Source organism: Anser cygnoides, chromosome 1 (genome assembly GCF_040182565.1).
Source record: "Anser cygnoides isolate HZ-2024a breed goose chromosome 1, Taihu_goose_T2T_genome, whole genome shotgun sequence".
In the NCBI taxonomy this organism is placed as follows: domain Eukaryota; kingdom Metazoa; phylum Chordata; class Aves; order Anseriformes; family Anatidae; genus Anser; species Anser cygnoides.
The window spans coordinates 6,323,471-6,344,802 of NC_089873.1; the positions used below are offsets into that span (position 1 = coordinate 6,323,471).

The 21,332-nt window shown below is 41.3% G+C and overlaps 1 protein-coding gene and 1 long non-coding RNA gene across 11 annotated transcripts in view; both read left to right on the forward strand.

Annotated features, from left to right (window-relative positions):
* Positions 1-21,332, forward strand: part of CELF2 (CUGBP Elav-like family member 2) — a 374,770-nt gene that overhangs the window by 271,897 nt on the left and 81,541 nt on the right. The gene's annotated exons all lie outside the window — the stretch shown is intronic.
* On the forward strand, positions 7-19,491 carry LOC136791788 (uncharacterized). The gene is made up of 2 exons (XR_010834518.1): positions 7-13,607; positions 14,217-19,491. It is a non-coding gene; the product is annotated as an uncharacterized lncRNA (long non-coding RNA).

The window sequence follows — 21,332 nt, forward strand, 5'->3', positions numbered from 1 at the left end:
GTGAGTACATTTACTTTTTGATCCTAATTATTTCATTGCCAGAAAATAACCCTTTTGCTTGAGATGCTGCTTCGTGCCCCAAATGACCTTGGTCTCTTGGGAGGGTGACAAGCCGGATGGCCTGTCCTGTAACAGTGCCAGTCCTGTAGCAATGGCATTATCTCCAAAGGCAGTTGCTCTTCTGTAGAAAGTCCCTTGGCTGGAAATAGTGCTGATTCCTGCTGACTAGAGGCAGTTACTGAAGTGCAAGGTAGATCCAATTTTATTTTTTTTTTAAAGAAAAGGAGGTGGGGGGGGAACATATGGCAGAAAAACACTGCACCACTGGGGATTCTAGTTTCAAAAGGGAGAGAAGAGAAAGACAAAATACAGCCAACTTCATTAAACGCAGCCTTTGTAGACATGGTTTCTAAACAACTGCCTGCATTATCTTGGTGGCTGCACATCAGGGGACCTCAGAGCGCAGCACCACATCGCTGCCTGCACAGAGCCATCCTGCTTCCTGCCACCGCCGCTGCTCAGCACCCTGCTCCCACTGATACATCCCACTGGTGCTTAACACAGTTGTGCTTGTGTTACTGGGCTAATCCTACAAACTGTAGCTTGTTATCCTGCAGTAGTTCAGACTTGAGTTACAGGTCTGGAGCAAAGGATATCACTGGTAATTGCATGACTTAACTCTGAAGTCTTCTTGTTCTAATGTTTTAATTTGTTCTGCTGGTTGCAACCAAATACTTTGGGGATTGAAATGGAAAAATATAAGGGATAGGGATGTATTCCCTCTTGATGTAGGCCAAATGTTCCACTATATGTATGGCTTGTATGGTTACACACAAAAAAATAAAGTATACATCATTGTTATAAATAAGTAGAATAATGGTTGGACTGACAGTTATATGGCCAATATCTTCTTTAGCTCCTACATGCTGTATGTGAAATTGGTCACTACCTGTTTGAAAAAGTCATGTCTGGCTGGCCCACTTTATGCAACTGCTATTAGGAAAGTCACCTCATCTGTCATGGAAATGACCAATGAGGAGAAGTATGTTGGATAGTTCCCCATGAGCCCTGCTCATTCGCAGAGGTAGAATGGGATTCCTCCGTCATTTGCAAGTGGAAATGCTGGACGGGGTGAGAGGAAATCTGCAGAGACCATCCAGCTTAGAGGAGAATCAAAGAACAATTGTGCAACTTCAGATTTGAGTAAATTTTTCCAGTATCTGGCTCTTGCAAGGGTCAATTGACATTCACATTGCCACTCGCAGTGGCAGGCTCAGCTTTTAAGGGTGTTTGGGATGATGCGCTATCCTCACAGAGAAAGAAAGGTGCTGAGGGACCCCTCAGGGAAAGTGCTTTTGAGACCCCTCTGGAGCTTGGGTTGAATCACAGCATCCTTTGGTTCTGCAGCTCCACTTGTTGGTTCCCATCCCCACTGCTAGAAAATGCCAAGCCCTTGGATGAACGCTCTCAAACCTAATTCAGCTAACGTTGAAGTTAACCCAACTCATTGTATATCTGCTCTCCAAACACAACTCGTTGTATAACCGCTCTCCAAACCCAAGTCATCTCCAACAGGCTTTCAGTCAAGTGGCTGTGCAGGCTGGCTGGGTGGGATGGACACTCCAGCAGAGGTGGTCCTGAGCTGCTGGTGCTCCTCTCTTCTTCCCTGAGCCCCACAAGCTAGCAGCTCTGTTTTTTGAGGTCTTGGATAAACCCACAGGTGACTCAGAGGGGCAGCCTCCTTCCCTGAGCTCCCCATGTACAGGTGGCAAAGCTGGCTCAGCTCTGCACAGCTTCTTACTTGAGCAGGGCATCATTTTCTCCTCTGCTTCTTTATAGCTGAGGAGCATGCAGCAGTTAAAGAGGTTACTGCACCTTTTATTTATTTTTTTTTAATAAAGCTCAAAAATATAACCTTTTTTTTCCAATGCTGCCTCTAACTCTTTGTCATTTAAAATGTTTCTTTTCAAGCTCTGTTTTTCCATACTGAACATGAGGCTGCAAACTTTTCTTTTAAGGAAATGTGAAAATTGCATTCCCATGACTCTGGGGCCTGGCCTTTAAAAATACTCCTGATACTGCCAGGGATGTTAAGATTTTACTTGGAGATAAATTTTTATACTTTCTTCTTAAAGACACATCTCTAATAAAGAGAACCAACTCAAATACAGATCCATTACTTCAGGAACAATTCAGCATGTGTTATATAACAGATTCTGTATTTTGCACGTGCTGTATGCTGACATTCAGCATATATTGGGATACTGTTATGCTGCATCAGTATATTCCCAAAATAACTTCATTTATGCGTGCTATGAAGTTGTGGCACACATGCTGAAAACACTTGACTTGAGCAGGATTCTCCTTCTATGAATTTTAGCAATTTCCATGCTGTTAGATCTGGCCCACTAAGCAGCTTTCCCTGAGCTAGCAGGGATTGGTAGCGGATAGCCCGTGTGTGAAACAGTCTCTTTCAGAGCAAATGGAAGCAATTGTCTGTTGGGGTTACAAGGGGTGAATTTGGATCAGGTTTATTCAGGCATCATCTTGCTTCCAGTAAACAAGATAAGCTATGTGGGAGGTACAGTAAGAAGGTGTATCTGGAAACAGAAGAATATGTGCCTTCCGCTTTTGCTGGTATACAACCATAAGTCAGATAAGAAGCATCCCTGAATAGACCAGGAAAAAAAAAATCAGGGGCACAAGCAGGTGGTTTACTGGTTTGAGGTACAGAATTAGGGCAGGGATGCCACAGCAGCTGCACCTTGCCTGCACGTAGGTATCACCCATCCTGCTGCAGGCCTGGGGACGGGGATACCTCTGGCCCAGCACTGTGTGCGTTAAATGATTGCAGCCAGGTTCTCTCCGGTCTTTGCCTCTCCATTTCTTAAATGCAGACCTGCTCCGTGTTGCTCAGTAAGCAGGTTGGGGATCGATACTCACGAAGCCAAAAAAGTGCTTTTGTAGAGTGAAACCTATCCCCCTTCTGCATGTTCAGCTTAATTTAGGTGGGTAGTTGAGCAAAGCCTGCAGTGCGCTGTTTCTGTATCTGCTTTCTGCGTGGACCTCATCCGTAACAGAGACATGAAAGCACGAGCGCTTTATCTGCTCCTTTGAGCTGCACCCTTTTAGTGGACATGAAGAAAATAAGACCAGACATAAAATGATTAATGCAGAATCTTGGAAAAAAATATTGCAGGGTGCCTTGCTGTTTGATTACAAGCCTTGGAATTAGTCAACATTTCCATAATTCTAAACCAATATACACCTGTTTTCCCACTGTGATGTGAAGGCACAACTTAATTTAACAGAAACCCTGCTGTGCTAAATCTCTCATTAAATACCAAGCTAGTTCTGTAATTTAAAGTTGCAGCACCACTATTTTAACTGAATTGCCTTTGTATTATGAAATTAATAAGAAGTTAATGATGCACTTTGCTGTATTCTCTCAGATTTTTTTCACAGCAACAACAACAAAAAAGGAAAATAAAGAAGAAAAACATGTCACCAGCTGACATCTCAAGGCTTTTCTTGTTTTAATCATTTTCCTGAGGATAAAATTCATTTAAAAGATTTTTTTTATAAATTTTAAAAACTTTCAGCATAAGCAGGATCAAACATCTTCTTTTCACTCATGATTATTATAATCTCTCTGTTAGACATAATATTCCTTGTCATATAATGGAACTTTTATCTTTCCCCAAAAGTGTATTTAGATATCACTTGTTACAGTAGCATTGCTACTAGGCAGAGAAAAAGATAGGCAGTGTTAGAGAAATGCACGCATATTGATATATATGATACATATCAGTGAAATAGGGACAGTTCTCTTCTGTTTACTTGGTACTGGCATCACAAGTGGCTTTTATGTCTTGTAAATGAACAACATGAATTTTCAGATGTGTCTTTTCAAATAAAGCATGCAAGCGCATAGCTCATACCCTAGCTCATAGGGATGTGGTTTGTGTTATTCAAGTTACAGTTGCCTTCTTACGGTGTGAAAGTTGGTGTGGATTTTGTTTTAAAAGGCAGAGGGGAGAAAAGGGGAAAATTCAATTTGATTATAATAATTGGGATGAGGTGTAGAACCAAGACTTAACTAGTCTCATCTTCATTAAGAATCTCATGGCTTTGCTAGAGGTGTGTAGCTTCTATTCCCTGAAAAAAATAGTCCAATAAATTCTTCGCATCTAAATTTATTCTGTCTTTAGTTAGATGTAATAATTTTAGTCCCCCTATGCTCTAATATGCTGCTTAGTGAAAATTGGCTTTTATGGAGAGGGCAAACCTTGATGAGCTGTATGCAGGGACTGCTCTCAGAGGTGTTTGTGACACTGACGTTTTTTGGTTTGGTTTTAATGTACATACTAGATTAAAAACAGAATCCGCTCTATTTGGCTAACTAGTGCATTGGGTAGGATTTCCTGGAAAGGGCTAAATGCCGATACGTAACAAGAGTACTATATGTTGGTCGGGTTCTTGAAGCCTGTCAGCTGAATAAATGGACCTTGAACGAATCTGTTCAGTACCAGGAATCTACTGGAATCCTTTTCTAAAATCAAGACCTAAGTCTCTTTGGAGTCTGTTTTGCATTTGCAGTTAGTTTCACCTGACATGACAAAGATCATTTGTTGTCTCTATATTGTTGCCTATATCCTCATAGCAGAGGTTATCACAAAAATAATGAACAGCCTGCGCTGATTTAGGTGTCAGCACTCCTGTGCATTTAACAGACTAATAGTTTACGTGGCTCTTATTTCAAGTGGGATGTACATATTCCAAATAGCAGCAAGCCCTTTGTATTGAAGTTCTGGCATGAAATAAGAACGTTAGCTGTATGAATCAATTTAATTAAGGATGTAACAATGGAGAAATACAGTTTTGAGAAAGCTCTTTAAATTTTAACAGCAAGGTGGAGTTTGTAGGATCTAACTGTCTTGTAAAATATTAATGGCCTCCTTTTTGCCAGATGTTGTCAAGGAAAAGACTTTCATTTTTTACATTATAAGAATCACTACTGGCTTTATAAAATGCCCTTTACGTGCTAAGGAAACAGGACTGCCTTAGAGGGAACATTTCCCTAAGCATCGTGTGCTAGCTGAAAGAAACCTCGGGGTCCATTTAGGGGCGCAAAATAAGTGAAACTATATTTTAAAGAGGAATTTAGGCCATTGGCCAGTTCAGGTGCCCTTTCACAAGAGGCTTCCCCCTGCCCTGCTGCAGGCTGACTGTCCATCGGCAGGATGCCAGCCTCCGTGGGGCTTCCCCTCGCCTCTGCAGGGCAGCTCACATTTCTCGTTGGGTGTAAAGCTCAGGCTGTCTTCTTGTTTGCCCTGCTGTCGGTATCCTGTAGATGGGCAAAGGCAATACCATGCCCCCTCCATGTGCATTTGGCGTAAGGGGTTGTAAAATGGAAGAGGAATCTCTCTCGGGTTATCAGGTTATTTAACCTTCAGCATAATCAGAATAATCCATTCCAAAATGCAGGCATCCATAACGGCTTTGTTTGGATCCACATTCACCTGCTGATAAAACAAGTGAATTGTCTAGCAAAAAAAGAAACCCGTATATTTCTGATTCTCATTTTCCTTCATGAGTTCTGCTCATTTCTAATGAATATTATTGCACACTCCTTTCTGGAATAGCGTTTTAATAACCAGTCTGCTTCTCTGCTTTAGGCCTTATGAGTTGTCAGTACTGTATGAACATTATGTAAAAATTACCTGTAATAAAAAGGTAATCATCCAATACAACTTGAATAATAGCCTGAATATGAGATATCAGTGACTTTGAGAGATTTTGACAAACAGAAAGGGAATTCAGAGAGTAATTAAGTTAGTTAAGGGTTTGGAGTGATTGATTTATGATGACAAATTAAACTAATTCAGTACCCATATAGCATGGCCAAATGCTGTTTAATGAAGGATCTGAAAAGTGTAGAAGCGTTTAAATGATAAAAATAAGCAGATGGGAAAGTGGAGAATTCCCAGGGAGCGTCTATTTCGAGGAACTGGGCTATAAGACACCACTGAATGATGTTGAGAAAGTGAATCTGGCCTGTTTCTTCCTTTAAAATACTACCCAAACGATACTTAATTTTTGTTCAGCTCAGAAGTTATTTTTATTATGCAAATACATCACTGCCACCTCTGTCCCCCAAAGATAAGTTGCACCGACTTTGCCATTTAAATGAAAAATCACTATTTACACTAAATTCAAACACCTTAGTGGAAATGTTGGGTTTGCGCCTACCATTGTTGTGAAACAGGACATAGCACCAGCCCTGCATTCAGTTTTGCCTAAAATGGTAAAAACTGACAAATTGACGGGAGCATAATGAAATCCCTGTAAGTAGCTGACCTTGCAGCTGAATGGCCAAATGATAGGTGTTGTGCGGGCACAGGGAGAGGTGCGTGTTGGCTAAGTGAGAACAGCTTCTCTAAATCGAGCAGACCATTTCATTCATAATTATAGCCCCTTGTTCTCAGTGAAGGATGGGGGCCAGATTCACCTTCTCTCACAGCCTGATCATTAGGATACCTTTCTGGCATGCAGGAGAATGCAGTGCACATCCACTCTGGCTTACTTGTTGTAAGGATTTAACTTTAAATGACCTAACAGAACCATCACCACTGGACTCAGCTGAGATTGGAGGTCACCATCCCTCCTGTTGAAGCCGTTTCACTGTGCATGAAAGTATTAAAATCTCATGGGACTGAGAGGAAGCAAGTAAAAGCGCTTGGTTGCCTAGTACTGAGAGTAGTGACTCAAGAATTGTGATGTCTGGATATGAGTTCATGCTCTAATAAGGATTTTTATTATTTGGAAAAGCTTCCAAGGTTTGGAAGACACTTGCCCTGAATAGGGAAGTGTGTCAAGTAATAATCTGGCAGGAATGTCCGTCGACCTGAAGTACAGGGGGAAGGCATCTAAATTGTGGGGTGATGCCCCGATGTAGCCCTTGGGGTACGTCAGGAGGATGAAGAGCTGCACAGTGAGATACTTCAGATCCTGGACATTCAAATCAGATGGTTGCATTTTCCTGGTGTAGCAGATCTGCTGGGAAGCAAGAGCACATTAGCCCAGCTGCAAATGCAGTTAGATGCAACCTAGCTTTTTTAGATAGCTGTTTTGGAGTAGTTTGGGCTTTTTTTTTTTTTTTTTTTTCAGCTTTGCAGTATAATACTGTTGGGATGGAAACGAAGTAACTCATAATGCTGGCTTAACCTCAGCAAGTTTCCCTGATGTGAAGCCCATCCCTAAAAGGCCAACTTGCTCTGACATGTGGCACTACTTTACCTCTAATTTCCATAACTCCGGACAGTTGAAGTCAACACTTTGCAATACCTCTGGATTTTAATGGCCAACTTAGAACATCTTAACCTGCTTTTCAGTGAGGCTGGAGTATCTATTCACAGGATATCAGTTTCAAGCTGGGTTCCCAAAAACCAGTGACTGGAGAACCTGTTGCTGTGCGCTTGGGAATGGAAAACTCTGAATGAAATTGAGAGGCCATCACCAGCATACTCCAGAGTATTGCAAAGCTCACCGGGATTTAGGTGGGATGCTTGGCTGAGGATAATAGCCCAGGCTCTCTCTTAAACAGTTATTTACCCTACTGCTAGTGCTAGCTGTTTTCTGTTATCCAAAACAGAAAGTACAGGTGCTTCAGTCAGCCTCATTAGCACCATGACACAAGCCATTAAAATTGTCTTTGTAATGAAAAAATAGTTCAGGGAGCCTTCCTAGCTGTCTGACTACTCCTACAAGAATGAAATTAGAAAGGCAAATCATAAACAATGTAGCAGGCGTCAGGAAGTAACATCATTAGAGATGCCCTTGGATGCCATTTACCTGCCTTGATAGCAATGTTTGGTGCCCACGGATCTGAATTATGTTATGACTAAAGAGACAGAGCTTCATGGCATGTTTATAACAGCAAGATTGTTTGTTCAGCATCCTTTCTGCTGTTGGATCCAACCCCGTGAGCTGCGCTGCTTCTTCCAAAGACCTGTGCTGCGTGGTCTGTGGCTCCATGCATTGGGTTGAAATGTTTTCTCGTTTAGTGCTGTAATCCCATGGAGGTACCAGGAGCTAAGGCTTCCTTATCTAGTTTTCTCTCATCTTAGTTGGGTAATGAACCATGCAGTTTAGATGCACCATGCTCTTGTATGTGCCAAACATGGAACGAGAGGGAAAAATATAGGTTCTATCTTCTTCGTGGTCGTAGGAACCCTATAATACTTCCTGGGAAAGCAAGTGAAACAGGGTAGCTTGACTGAGCCTCCCGCTTATTGCATACTTTGGGCAATTAAATTCTGCCTAACTAAAAATACTCTTTGCAGACCCAGAAAGATAACTGATTTTTTGCTCATTCTCCTAAAGGAATTATTATCTTCATCTTCTTAGCTGGAAGAGCCACTGCTTTGTCTGCTGTTAGCCTGTGGTGTGCAGAGCAATCCTTTCTCCTTTTTCCAGTCTAGAAAGCACACAGGGATTCTTTTGGGTGCAGGCACCTCTTCGTTATGCAGACATGCTCAGCTGATTGTGGTGGTAGGCATCCAAAACCTTGAGGTACACTAAAATATGCTGTGAATTCATACCCTGAAAAGTTCGGAGGGAAACTACCCCAACTGCAGAGCCTGTATTTCAGGCTGTCGGTGCATGGAGCAAGTCATCAGCACCCTCTGAAACAGAGAGCAAATATCATTAGTGTTATATAGCTTTCCAATGCAAAAGCAGTAGAAGACTGGGCAAGGCTAATGTTTGGCTTACTTTCGGAACAGTACATCCTTTTACCTGCAGCTTTGCTGAAATCAGTAATGGCTTTGCTCTTAGAATATAGCCCGAATACCTTCAGAGGCAAGTAGGAGCAGTCATTGAAAAATATGCCACCAAACTCCAGTTATTAACAAAAGCCTATTGCTGTTGCATTGTGCCAGCAAAGTTAAAAAGGCAAAAACTGCAAAAGAAAAAAACATTGGACTAAACAGAGTTTTAAGCAGTGGTAAACAAAATGTAGTTTCCTTTGTGGTTGATTTTTATCCAGCTGCAGCTAAATATCAAAGTAATATCAAAGGAAAGCTACCCATTAATTAATTCAGACTGACTTCACAAAGCAAGCCGGAGCTTTTGCTGATATCTGATTTTGACAACTTCCTAATCTTCACAAGTTGTCATTAAGAGTGGCATTAAAGCAGTCTGCAGTCAATCCCCGCTCTCGCCCTATTGTAACTCAGAGATGGGCTATCTCCCGTCGCAGGAGGGGGGCAGGATACGCAAGCGAGGGTTAGAATAAGCAACTTTGCTTCTTTGCAAATGGAATTTGCAATGTATCAGGGAATCTCATGAATACATTGCCTCTGTCATTCATGCTAGGAACACTCGCCCAGTTCCACTTGCAACCATTACAAGAATCTGTTGCAATGAGTGGAAATTTTCTCTTCTGAAGGAGAAACACGGGGAAAAAAAAAAAGAAAGAAAGAAAAGAAAGGAGCTCATGTTTGAAAGGGATAATTGGAAGTCTGTAACGATCTTTTAAAAAGTATAAGTAGAGCCTTATCATTGATTTCAAGATAGAGAACATAGTGAGTTGTAGAAAATAAGATTGGGGAAAATAAGACAGTAATCAGAGAATAAGATTAGTTTTTAACTAAGAACTGAAAAACAGGTACCTCCATAAGAGAAGCTTGTAATTCCACCGTGAAAATAAACAAAACACTCTAGTGTTCTTTACCGATGCCAGCATCTCTCCATGGGATTACAGCCTCCTGTAGAGAATGGAGGTACGTGATACCTTTGTATTTCCATTCAGCCGTGAATGGCTCAAATGATTGAACGTAGTTTGTGTGGTAGACCATCACTTGAGCAAGTATCCACCAGACAGCGACTAATATTATTTTGTGGCAGATTCATGACAATACCTTAGAGGAAAATGTGCAGTGTTATTATACAGTATGTTCATTTCAAATATTGCAAGAAAAACACAGAGGATAAATGCTGTTGCGGGAGTATCTTGCCAAGCATCCCCGGCAGCATGGATGTAGCTGGTGCATTTATTTCCTTCAGGGCCAAGTGTTTGTACTGCCCAAATGCCGATGACAAATGGGAATTATTGTTGATTGTACACAGAATTGAGGATTTACAGTCATAAGAGGTGAAATAAAACTTAGATCAAGTATCGGGAAAAGCAGTATCTCTCCAATTAGAATAATCTTCTAAATGAAACAAAGTTAAATCCTAGTCCTTAGAGGCATTTGGGGTAGGAAAGAATTAGAAAATATATGATAGGCAATAATCCTCTACTGACATTAAGTCATTCCAGATGAGTTACTGAATTTTTTTCATCTCTCATTTCTGCATTTGCTAAGAAGTGAAAGAAATTGCTATGCTTGTCTTAACATAGAATCCCCCTGTTTGTACAAAAACGTATGATTAACCAAAAAGAAAGCTACTAGTAAGTAATAACTACAGTCAGTCTAAATGCTGTGCTTATATGTTCATGTCTGGAGGACTCTGTAAGGTTGCTCAAGCAAGCATGCCCCTTGCCTCTAGTGACCCCATCCATTTTGCAAAGAAAACATGGATTTATCCCAGTTTAAAAGGGGCATGATAACTAACAGCTCTCATATCTGGCACTCGTCTTCTTCCTTGTTGACATGAGAGCCAGAAATAGAGGGTGTGACTTGGTGGATGTTTGTTTTTTCTGCATCCATGCCGTCCTTCCCTGTGCTTTCATTACCCCCTGCTAGGCTCACCAAGTCACAACAGCCCTCAGGATGAATTAACCCCATTCAGAAAAAAATAGCATACACACAGAAACCGGGAGTTCAAGACTTCCCAGTAGCTGAAAATGCTACCTTTGGAGCAGGTACGATGCATGATGTAAGAGCTTTTAGCTCGGCTGGTTTTACCAGAGGACCTTCCTGATAGCTGTCCTTGGCCTCCAGCTGTTCCACCCGAAGCCATCTCCGCGAAGAGATTTCGTTGACCTTTAGGCAAGTTGTGCATGAAGATGTTACTCCTGGGGCATAATGCAGAGAAAGCTTCTAATTGAGTAGAAAGGCAGTATAAAGAATAAGCTTTTCACTTACTGGCATTTATAGTCACTAGGTGAAGCACACTGTTGTGTTTTTTGTGTGTTTTTTTTCCTAGGGAATCAGGGGCCCAATTTCTAGAAAATGCATTAAGGGTCATATATAGGGTCAGATGCTAATACAGAGCTTTGCAAATGGGTGGAGGCAGGTTGATTTTGGCCTTATTGTTCCTGATACTGTCCCTTTTACTAATGAGAGCATAATCATAGCTCTGTCCAAATACCACAGCCAGCTGGAACTGACTCATTCTTCAAAAATATATGTTGCTGCTAATGTTGCCCATTTAATTTTTTGTTTATTTAACTTCCCAAGCACCTATTGAGAGAAATATTTAAATACATTATAATTCCTTAGGATTAGCATTATGAATGTGTACTACATGCTTAATATGAGTAAAAAATATTTTCTTTACCCTGAAGAAAGCACTGGCAAAGTACCTTAGCTGTATAGATGCTGAAAAACTGAAGAGAATGAGTTCATACAAAGGGTGGTTCAAAATTACATGGTTACTGAACAGGGTATTCTTACTGCAGTTTGTAATTGTGTATATATACACAACTGGATATTCATATTTTCATATGGACAATGTGTGTGCGTGCTTGCTGCTGGAGACTGCAGCAATGTTGTTTTCATAGGAGGATCAAATATCGAGCTATCTCTTTCAGTCTATCTCCACAGCCAGATTATTTCACCACTGCAGAGTATTGGCATAACATTGAGAGCTTTTATTTGGATGCTGATACTGGATAGTTGTGGAAAATTCCTGTAACTTCAGCTCATGGACAGCTTAAATAGAATTTATGAGCCATGTCCTCATTTGGCGTAAAATATTATGGCTCCACTGGTTTAACAATAAAGCTGTAATATTTACCCCAGCTGATCTCAGTCAGGAAAGGAGGATTTTTGACATCTTCATTCAAAATCACTTTTCTACCTGAATGCTTTGGCTATTTTCTGCCGTATTTAAATAGGTGTGCATGTTATCAAGTAGTTTAGGGCTCATATCTGATCTTTGAAGAATTCTGGATTAGTTTGTGCTCGGTAACAGGGAGAAATTTGACCAACTGACTGACTGCGGGAGAGGTGGAAATTGTGAATAAAAGAGTATTCTGGACTCAGAACTATTCTGTGCCTTTTCTAAGTGAAAACTGCAGCAGCCCCACATCATCGGTGCCAACTCTCTCTATAAATTGTACCCTTTGCTTTAATTTAAAAGGTAGTATTTCAATAGAAGTTATAATTTGGATGCTTTTGGGGCTTATTTTAGACTTACCTCATTCATACTTTTTAACTATAAGATGTTCTTGCTGTTACATTGTAATGCAAATATGAAAGCTTTCCAGCAAGAACTTTAAAAAAGCTTTGCATAAAAAAATCCCATAGCCTAGAATTTGAGTTTTGTACCAAATAATAGACTCTAGTTTCTGTCAGAAGAGGAGACCAAGCATGTTGTTGGATCAAGGTGACCTTATACGCTGCAGAAAGAGTCAGGCAGAAGATACACTTGGTAAACAAACAGAAAAATCTGTGATGTGAAACTGAGGGAGTGGTTGAAGCTGGTTTCTCTCCTATTGAATGAAAGCCAAAAATGGAGAAGATAACTGGGAATGAGATAATGTTGTAAAAGAAATGGAGGAGCCCCTGACTTTGCTTTCTTGCCTTTCTGCGACTCTGCTATCCCTGGTCATTCCCTTTAAAGGGTTATTTCCTGAATTTCATCTTGGCAAAGGTAGAGGATATTGCTGAGCATAATCACATGGTGTTTTCCCAGAGCATAGTTCACAGAGGAGACAGTACATGCAAGCACAGAACAGCATAAATCTTAAAATAAAAGTTCTGCAAAACAAGCATTTCATATCCTGGCAGCCATGCCCTCAGTCACAGCTGAGTTTGTTTTGCATTACAAAAGACATTGCATGTTTTTAAAAACCTTTCATTTAAACTAAATTTCCTCATGGTCATCAGTAGCCTAAAAGATAATTTATTTCATTTTGATTTTGTTTGGGATTGTTTTCTGGATAGGAGGAGAAGGGGGTGGAGAATTGCTTTCTTTCCTGGGTAAGTTTCTAAATGTCATCCTCAGTGTTTATGTGGAATCAGTGGGATTTATGTGGAAAGGGAGGGTTTTCATGTGGACCAAACTCAAACATTAGCACCCTAAAATAGTGTCCACAGCCTGAGCTACTTGAAGGTATCCATGCGGCAGCAGGAGAGGTTTTTTAAGATCGAAATTTAGAAAGTCGAAATTGAAAGCCTGCAGCAACATCATCTTGAGTCTTCAAAGGTACTGGAGTCATAACTGAGAAGGGCAAAAGTCCCCGAGCAATGAGAGCCAGTGCATTCTAAGCAGAGGATTTGACTTGTGCTAGGAGAAGAAAAGTGAAATGTGTCTCTCCAGACCACTCAAGTAAGCACAGCTTCTGCTGTGCTGCCTCCCCACCTGGGGCAATTTAGGGGCCTCTGCTTCATTCCCATTCAGAAGCTGGGAGGTGGGAAGACCTTTCATAGACGGTGAGCTAATAGGTACCATGTCTGGGCTTTGCTCTGTTTCTGTTTTCCAAATATTAATATTGGGGGTGGAGGTGTGTTGCTCTTAGTTTTTAAGGAAAAGTACTCCTTTTTAAGTCTCAACCCTCTGTTGACTTCTGGAAAGCATTCCAAAGCCTGAGTAGGGAGATGGAAGAAAGTACGGCTTCAGAACACTTGAGTCATGTCCAGTGAGACGTTGACTTTAAGGTTTGTGTCATTCTGGGAACTGAGTCCTGGCATCTTAAGTCATGTTGGGCAAATCCACACAATGCAGTGCAAGGCAGTGTTAGTTATTAGCTCTGATCCTCAGACCACGAAAGCCTGGCTGGTATTTGGTTCCCCCAGCTATACTGGATCACTGCTTCAGGTTCTTATGTTACTTTTTGGGTAGGATATCTAGGGAGTGCCGTAAAAATAAAAAGCTTGATGGTGTACACCCCCTCGTTATTGCCTTACCTATACCTGATGATAAAACCACAAGATTTTGGCTTGAGAGATTTAGCTTAAGTTGCAGAATAACTGTAGATGAATCACATATAGCCTCTGTGGTGTGTTTTTTTTTTTTTCTCCCATCATCTTCCTTTCTGCTAGAAAGAGATAGCAGCAGCAAGCACCTCGCCGTTGTGTTAGGAGGAGAAATCAATTACAGCATGAGGAGCTCGGGCTCTGCTGCAGTGAGGCCAGCACGGCTGCCTCCCTTCATTCCGGTCCACACCGTGTTGCGCTGCGTGACTCCGGGTGGATCGCCGCTTCACCGCGCTTCATTTTCTGCTCAGAAACGTGGACAGTAATTTGGCTTCTCGCAGCTACCTTCAATGGGTGTTAAAACTCAGTCAATTAATGTCATGGAGACACTTTGTTATCTTTCTATGCCTTATCGGTTTAATGCAAAGGAAAAAAAAAAACCACGCTGGCATGCAAACTTCAATTGGCAAAATGTCAACAAAAGTTATTGCTGCTACAGATGAGATGGATAACTCTTGCTGTTAAAATAATATCTGGTGTTTTGCTCAGATGTCTAATGGGTTTGCTTTTTAAGCATGGATGATACAAAATATCCCCAAGGCATTATTCCCAACAAGATATAGAATCCCACTTAATGTCTATTTTTAGGATTGAATAGGTTCTGTAAAGGCTCATTTGTTTAAAGAAAAGATAGTTAATCACTTTGGTTTCCATGTGATTTTTGAAGGGAGAAATTTTGTCATACCTCCCCTTCCTTATCTCCACTCTGCTTGGCTCACATGTGTCCTGGAATCGTTGCCATTTGTGTGGGTGGTAAGAACTGAAGGAATTAAATAAATGGAGTAGAACTGCTAACAGAGCAAGAGTAGTTATTTGTACATTACGAAGTGAAGTTGTCACTTCTAAGACTGCCAACTTTTTCATTTCTATAAGAGGGTACAGCTTTTAAAGAAGACAGAGTGTTACTGGCTAATTAGTAAACGGACGGAAGGAGCACCAGGATGTGGGGGTGACTATGGAAGGAATTGTTAGAATATTATATTTATTTTAAAGTGTACCATTGTTTTTAGTCAATGTTAGCTAATGTTCGATTTAACTTGCATTTAAGAAATGGAATGTGGTGGATTGCAAAATGACTGGCTTGGAAAACTTCCAAAAGTCATTGAATTTCAGCAGTTTCACTGTTCTCCTGTAAAAGAAACAACTTGTTTTAAGCAAGCTATATGCTTCTTTCTGTGCTCTAAATAGAAAATAATGATGTTATGCATTACCGCATGAACTATATTTGGCACTCACCAGCAATATTCATTTTCTTCTGCTTCTCTCTCTCCCTCTCTTCCTCCCTCTCTCCCTCTCTCTCCAAAATACACATATATATATGTCTGACAGTAATCTAGGAGGCCAAGTAACAGACCACATTCTTCTACTACTAAAATCATATAAATACCTAACATGGTTTAAATCCCTTAAATTGGGATTTATGAAAGAATGACAGCAAACAATCTTCTGTCTACACCATCGCTCAGGCAGTTACAGCTACTGCTTTGCATTTATTTGTTAGACTACATGATGGATCCACGTTTAATCTCCTTTTACCCATGAATAAACTAAGGCAAATGACTTAAACCAGTACTGGGAATCTAAAGCTCTGTCTGTTCTAGTAAAGCAAGCATACCATGGCATTGGTCTCAGAGACAGTTAATACTTTCCCCGCTAATGTGTGGTCATGTTTGGGGGAATAAGGTGGGATGGGCACTATTCCCACTAGGCAGTGTGGACAAAGACATCCTACTTTGAGAGGAAGGAGAAGTATAGCTGTGCAAAAGCAAGCTGTGCCACACAACTTCTCTTAAGAGTCAGAGATCAATCCCTTGCCTCTTCTATTCAGTAGTATTTATTTGGCCTAAGAGACTGTCCTTGGTTCCCGGAGAAGCCCCTGAAGCTGTAGCCAGATATTGACTGTATAATTCACAGTAGTCTGACCCCAGAGAAGTCATTCTAAACAGTTCTCCGTGATAGGAAAATACACCTCTTTCACTTCTGGGAAACTTGCATTACTTGTGAGTCACAAGGCTTTAAAAAAGCAAAACAAGTTGCTGTTGAAGTGATGTGAGAAATATGCTCAAGAGCTCCTCCAAAAGGACCCTACTGAAAAACTTGGGAGCCGAGAGCTGAAATGGGGGGCTGGGAGGCAGAGGTGTCTGCACATAATAATCCAGAAAAATAATGATCTCTGAAGACACTGACAATTGTTTAATTCTCTGGTGCTTGTGAACCATTTCCTCTTCTTCCCCCACAGTCTTTTGGTTGTTCGATACTTTCCTTCCTGACTTCCAGACTCAGTGAAGGTGCTCAGGAACCTGTCAGGTAGAGGTTTGGCTTCTTAGTTTCCTTGCACTATTGGTCTAATTCAGCTTCATTCACTGATTGGATCAGTAGCATGGAGAAGACTTCAAATTCATTCTCAGACTAGGGTTAGGCAAAGCACGTACATTTTCCCCACTCTCTCAGTGCCGGTGCCTCTTTAGGCACTTTTCTTTCTCTGTGCTCTTAGCCTGCTCCTGCTGCTCCTTAATATTTTCTTCAGCTTTCGTTTTCCTGTTGGTTCCCAAAAGTCCATAGATTTATAGTAAGAAGAATATTAGGGTCCTGTTAAGGACCTTCTCCTCTCTTCCACAATCTCTCCTACCACTCTTTAACTCTGAGATGTATAAAATGTGAAGAAAGTCCCCTTTGGCTTCAACAATGATTGATGCTAGAAAAAAGCAAGTCCCAAAGTGCTAAAAATGACAAGATGCATGCAAGTTGTCATCATTTAATGCTATTGCAGTTTGTTTGGTTTGGATGTTATCCGAGGAGCCCAAGTTCTTCAGATTTACCCTTTGCGTGGGAGAAGGTTGAGCTTGTGTTGTGTTTCCCTATGATGTGGTCTGTGAGGGTGACAGGTAAGGGACAAACTGAGCTGGGGCACAGCTAGATACATATAGCCATGGCAGATGACAGAGAAGAGAAGAAGGAAACAGGTCTGAAGAGGCCTAAGAGCCCTAGCAATCTGCAGGCTGCTTTAAAGGATTGTAGAAAGATGATGAGAGGAATTTTAAGACAACCCCTGTGAGGAGTCATGGATGACATCCTCCCCACACGCTCCCTAAGCTCCCTTGGTGTTCAGAGGACTTTTAGGCAACAGATTCTGACTGACATGCTAAGCTGGGTGAAGGCACGAGCAGATTTATATACATTCAGAGTCTTTTCTTGACCAAGGGTTTACTTCCCTTGAGGCAGGAGGAGCGATGTGAGTGCACTGAGGCCTGTGCAGTCTGCAATAGCAGGAATGGGGAATCAAAGCTGCTAACAGATGTAGTAATTGTGCATGAAGGTGTTGTTGTAATGGATCATAAAATAATGATTTTTCATAGTCTAATTACATGGCCAGAGTTTCTGAGGGGCTGAGGGCACCCAAATTTCAGACTCAACACAGCTGCAGCAAATTGGGCCCATCAGCTCCTTTGCTTTCACTGAAAGGCATTTCCTGCTTTTTAATCACCACAGTGCTCTGTAAGACAACCACATTCATATATATAACAAAATACCTCCTCTTGCAGCAACTGATACAGTTCATTTAAAGTGCTGACTGCTTCAGTCTACAAACCTTGCCTCCCTCGTGGAAATTTCTGCTCGCAGGTAGTCTTTAGCCTACCTAGAATATCTGAGCGCCCATTTCCCCTTAGAAAATGAGTGGAAAGCAGGTGCCCATCCTTCCACCAAGCATGCTGACAACTGAGAAATGAGATTTAGGCAATCTTTGGTAAGGCCATGGTGACTCAGCCCGTGCTGGTCCTGTGAGCAGCCATGCCTGGGCAGAATTCTTCTCTGCTCACCCCTAGCGCTCGCTGCTTAAGATTGCACCTGATTTTCAACATCCCCTGAATAAATAAAAGAAGCTGTAAGCTGATGTTGTTGCGCAACGTGAAAGCACACAATAGTAATCACAGCTAATGACTCTGCTAAATGCTAGGCTGCACACACCTCCTTGTTTGGTGTTTGTTTTGTATACAGAAGGTAACATCGGCTGAATAACGAGGATGCCAAGTTACAGATGGGGTTGTGGAATCGTATTTGACAGCCGATTAGAGTAATCTGACAGAAATGATGACTTAATCACCACGACAGACTCCAAATTCCCAGACAGAATTCCACCCAGGTTAATCTAATTTCCTTGCAATATTTTTGCCAGAAATAGACTCTTAGCCGGCTTGTTTTCTCCCATGCAGATGTCACATGGTTTTGACAAGAATGTAAATAGGTAGCATTATTATTGTTCAAAAGATGACTGTGAGGCTCTAAAGCTGGAGAGGATCTGTGCCTTTGAGAGGTTTATTTTTTTTGTGTTGTTTTTTTTTTTTCTCTGATGAAGTTATATTTGCGTACAGTGGGGTGTACTCAGGAAAAAGAGGGGAAAAAAAGGCATAACTAGTCAATTGTAGTCATAGGCCATGTCTTGGTCCCACTGCTACCCTGAACATAGCTAGTAGATGGATTCCCTTTGATTTCAGGGGGATTCAGGATTTCGTGTTTTACAACCGTTTCTTTCCCATTGAGATTTTTGTTATCCTGTGGACCACATCAGCACCTCTGGGGTGAGCCCAAAGAGCAGCAGTGACGTACAGGGCCTCAGGTTTTCTGCGGCCTCCATTACTGCACAGGCCTCACATGGAGCCTCTGTGGCTACCGGCACTGCCGCAAGGCACTGCCAGCCTTGGGCAGCAGACATCTGCCTGCTCTTCATTGTGAAACAAGGGTGAGGAAAGCTCAGTCAGGCTGTTACAGGCTGTACAACTGCATCCAGTGGAGCTCTCTAAAATGTTGCCAAGGAGGGATCGTTCCTCACAGCCCGTTCTCCAGTCTGGTTGCGATAGTCCCATGCACGTTGCTTGCTAGAGAGGCTGCCCACCCTCAGAAACAACTTGTCTGAGAGCTGTGCTCTTCTCTTGTACTATAGGTCCAAGTGCAGGATGATAATGTCTGTAAATTATTTGCTGCAGTTACTTTTCTCACTTCTTCCTATTTATTAATTGCAAATGTGCAGTCATAAATACTGTATTTTTATAGGCAGAGCTTTCTTCAAGCACAGAAAAAAAGCGTTTCCTGTTTTTCTGTATGACATGACATACTAAGAAATCACTTACCTTGAGATCCATAAGTGTACGGCTTTGTGATGTATAGCTACAATAACAGCTTTCTGATAAGACATGAAATCCTTCATTTCAGTAGATGACATGATTCTAGTGGGTGGCATCTAATTTGAAACAGGTTTATATCATCTATAATCTTTTGGAGGGCCTCAGAAAGCACAGCTATTTTATTATTTTATAGCCTACAGTTATACAAGCAAGATATAAAACACAGAGATTATTTTCTCTTTTGCTTGTTGTGGAGTGAAAGGATAGTACCTACTTAGCCTTTGTCTCTGTCCCTTTAATTTTCTTACTTACTTCACTCCTTATAATTCATCTTTTTTTCCTTTTTTCCTTCCCTTCCCTTCCCTTCCCTTCCCTTCCCTTCCCTTCCCTTCCCTTCCCTTCCCTTCCCTTCCCTTCCCTTCCCTTCCCTTCCCTTCCCTTCCCTTCCCTTCCCTTCCCTTCCCTTCCCTTCCCTTCCCTTCCCTTCCCTTCCCTTCCCTTCCCTTCCCTTCCCTTCCCTTCCCTTCCCTTCCCTTCCCTTCCCTTCCCTTTTTCCTTCCCTTTTTCCTTCCCTTTTTCCTTTCCTTTTTCCTTTCCTTTTTCCTTTCCTTTTTCCTTCCTTTCTTTTTACACCTACTTCTAAATATTTTATGGGTAGAGAGCTTATAATATGTATTGTCACGGCAGTTGTCTCTAGAGGTCAGCAATGAGTTTAATAATGAGATGCGAACCAGTGACTCTGTAAAACCCATTTCAGGTTATAAATGGCATGTTTTATTGAATCTAGTGTTAAAGGTTGTTAACGTATCAATTGGTGATGGTCAGGGTTAAACAAGCTTCAACACGAGCCCTCTCATGTTAGGGAACTGTCAGTAATGTATTTTTCCACCATCCTCTTTGCCGAAGCCATGTTTGTGTATCACATCCATTTTGCCATGGCTATTCTGTGGTTTAAACCCTTCAGGCCTGATATGAATCTTTTATTAGTTTTGCACTGATATAATTCTGTTAAGCACGGTGGCATTCCTCCTGACTTAGACTTGCTGGTGAGAAGGGAATTTGGACCCTGGGTTTTCAGCAGGAACCTTTGAAATCAGGTCAACTCCTAGTTGGAACATCTTGTTAAATCATGCCTCTTTCTTTGCAAGCATAACAGATTACTGACTTAATGAACTTGAGGTAATTATGCAAAACAGAAGAGGATAATTTCTGATGTGGTAACTGTGTTTACCAGGTAACCCTGATCTTTACACGGTGACTGTGGTACTGCAAAAATAACTTCTTTACATGAGTTTCGTCCAGAGGTCTCTAGTTCAAGAGGTTTGTAAAGTGAAAGGTTTTTAGCATTGTTAAAATTGCATTTATTCAAAGTATATCCAATTAGGGACATAAAATGGAGCTAGGCAGAGTGATAGATTCGTTGTCTATATAAGGCCTGGATTCGGGTTGGTTTTCTATAACTTGCATATTTGCAAATTTACAGTGAACTGAGAAGTGATGCTTCTAGTAGTCATCAGAAATTATCCTACATCCTCCTGGGCCTCTAGTATTAGGAGATATGTCTGCCTACCTCAGTTTTTCTTTATTTGCACCCTCTTACAATGCATCCAAACAACTCAATTTTGTTTTCTTTATTTCTTCACCTTCCTGTGGCTCTGCTGAGATGCCAGTACCTGCAGTGGACTGCTCATTGGAGCAAGTTGCACCTTTTTTCCTTGTTCAGCTTTTGTTTGCTGAGTGGACAATGCTGCATCCCATTCCCATGAATTTAAAGTCTCCTGCAGTGCCCAGTGTATTGTTGATGCCAGGATAAATGTTAAGCACTAGGTAAAGAAGATAGAGTACAATATAAGGTCTCTTTTTTTTATATAAATTAGATCAAATAAGAGTGGTGGCAGACAAGTGCAGGGCTCTTTAAGTCTGTCTTGGAAACAAATGATTCAAAGAGAACAGAACTGTTAAAACTGAAGCAAATTTATGCATCCTGGTGACTACATCAACCTTGTGGCTTTGCCTTTTCCTTAGGGCACAGTAGGGAATTTTGCAAGCAGCACAAGGAATA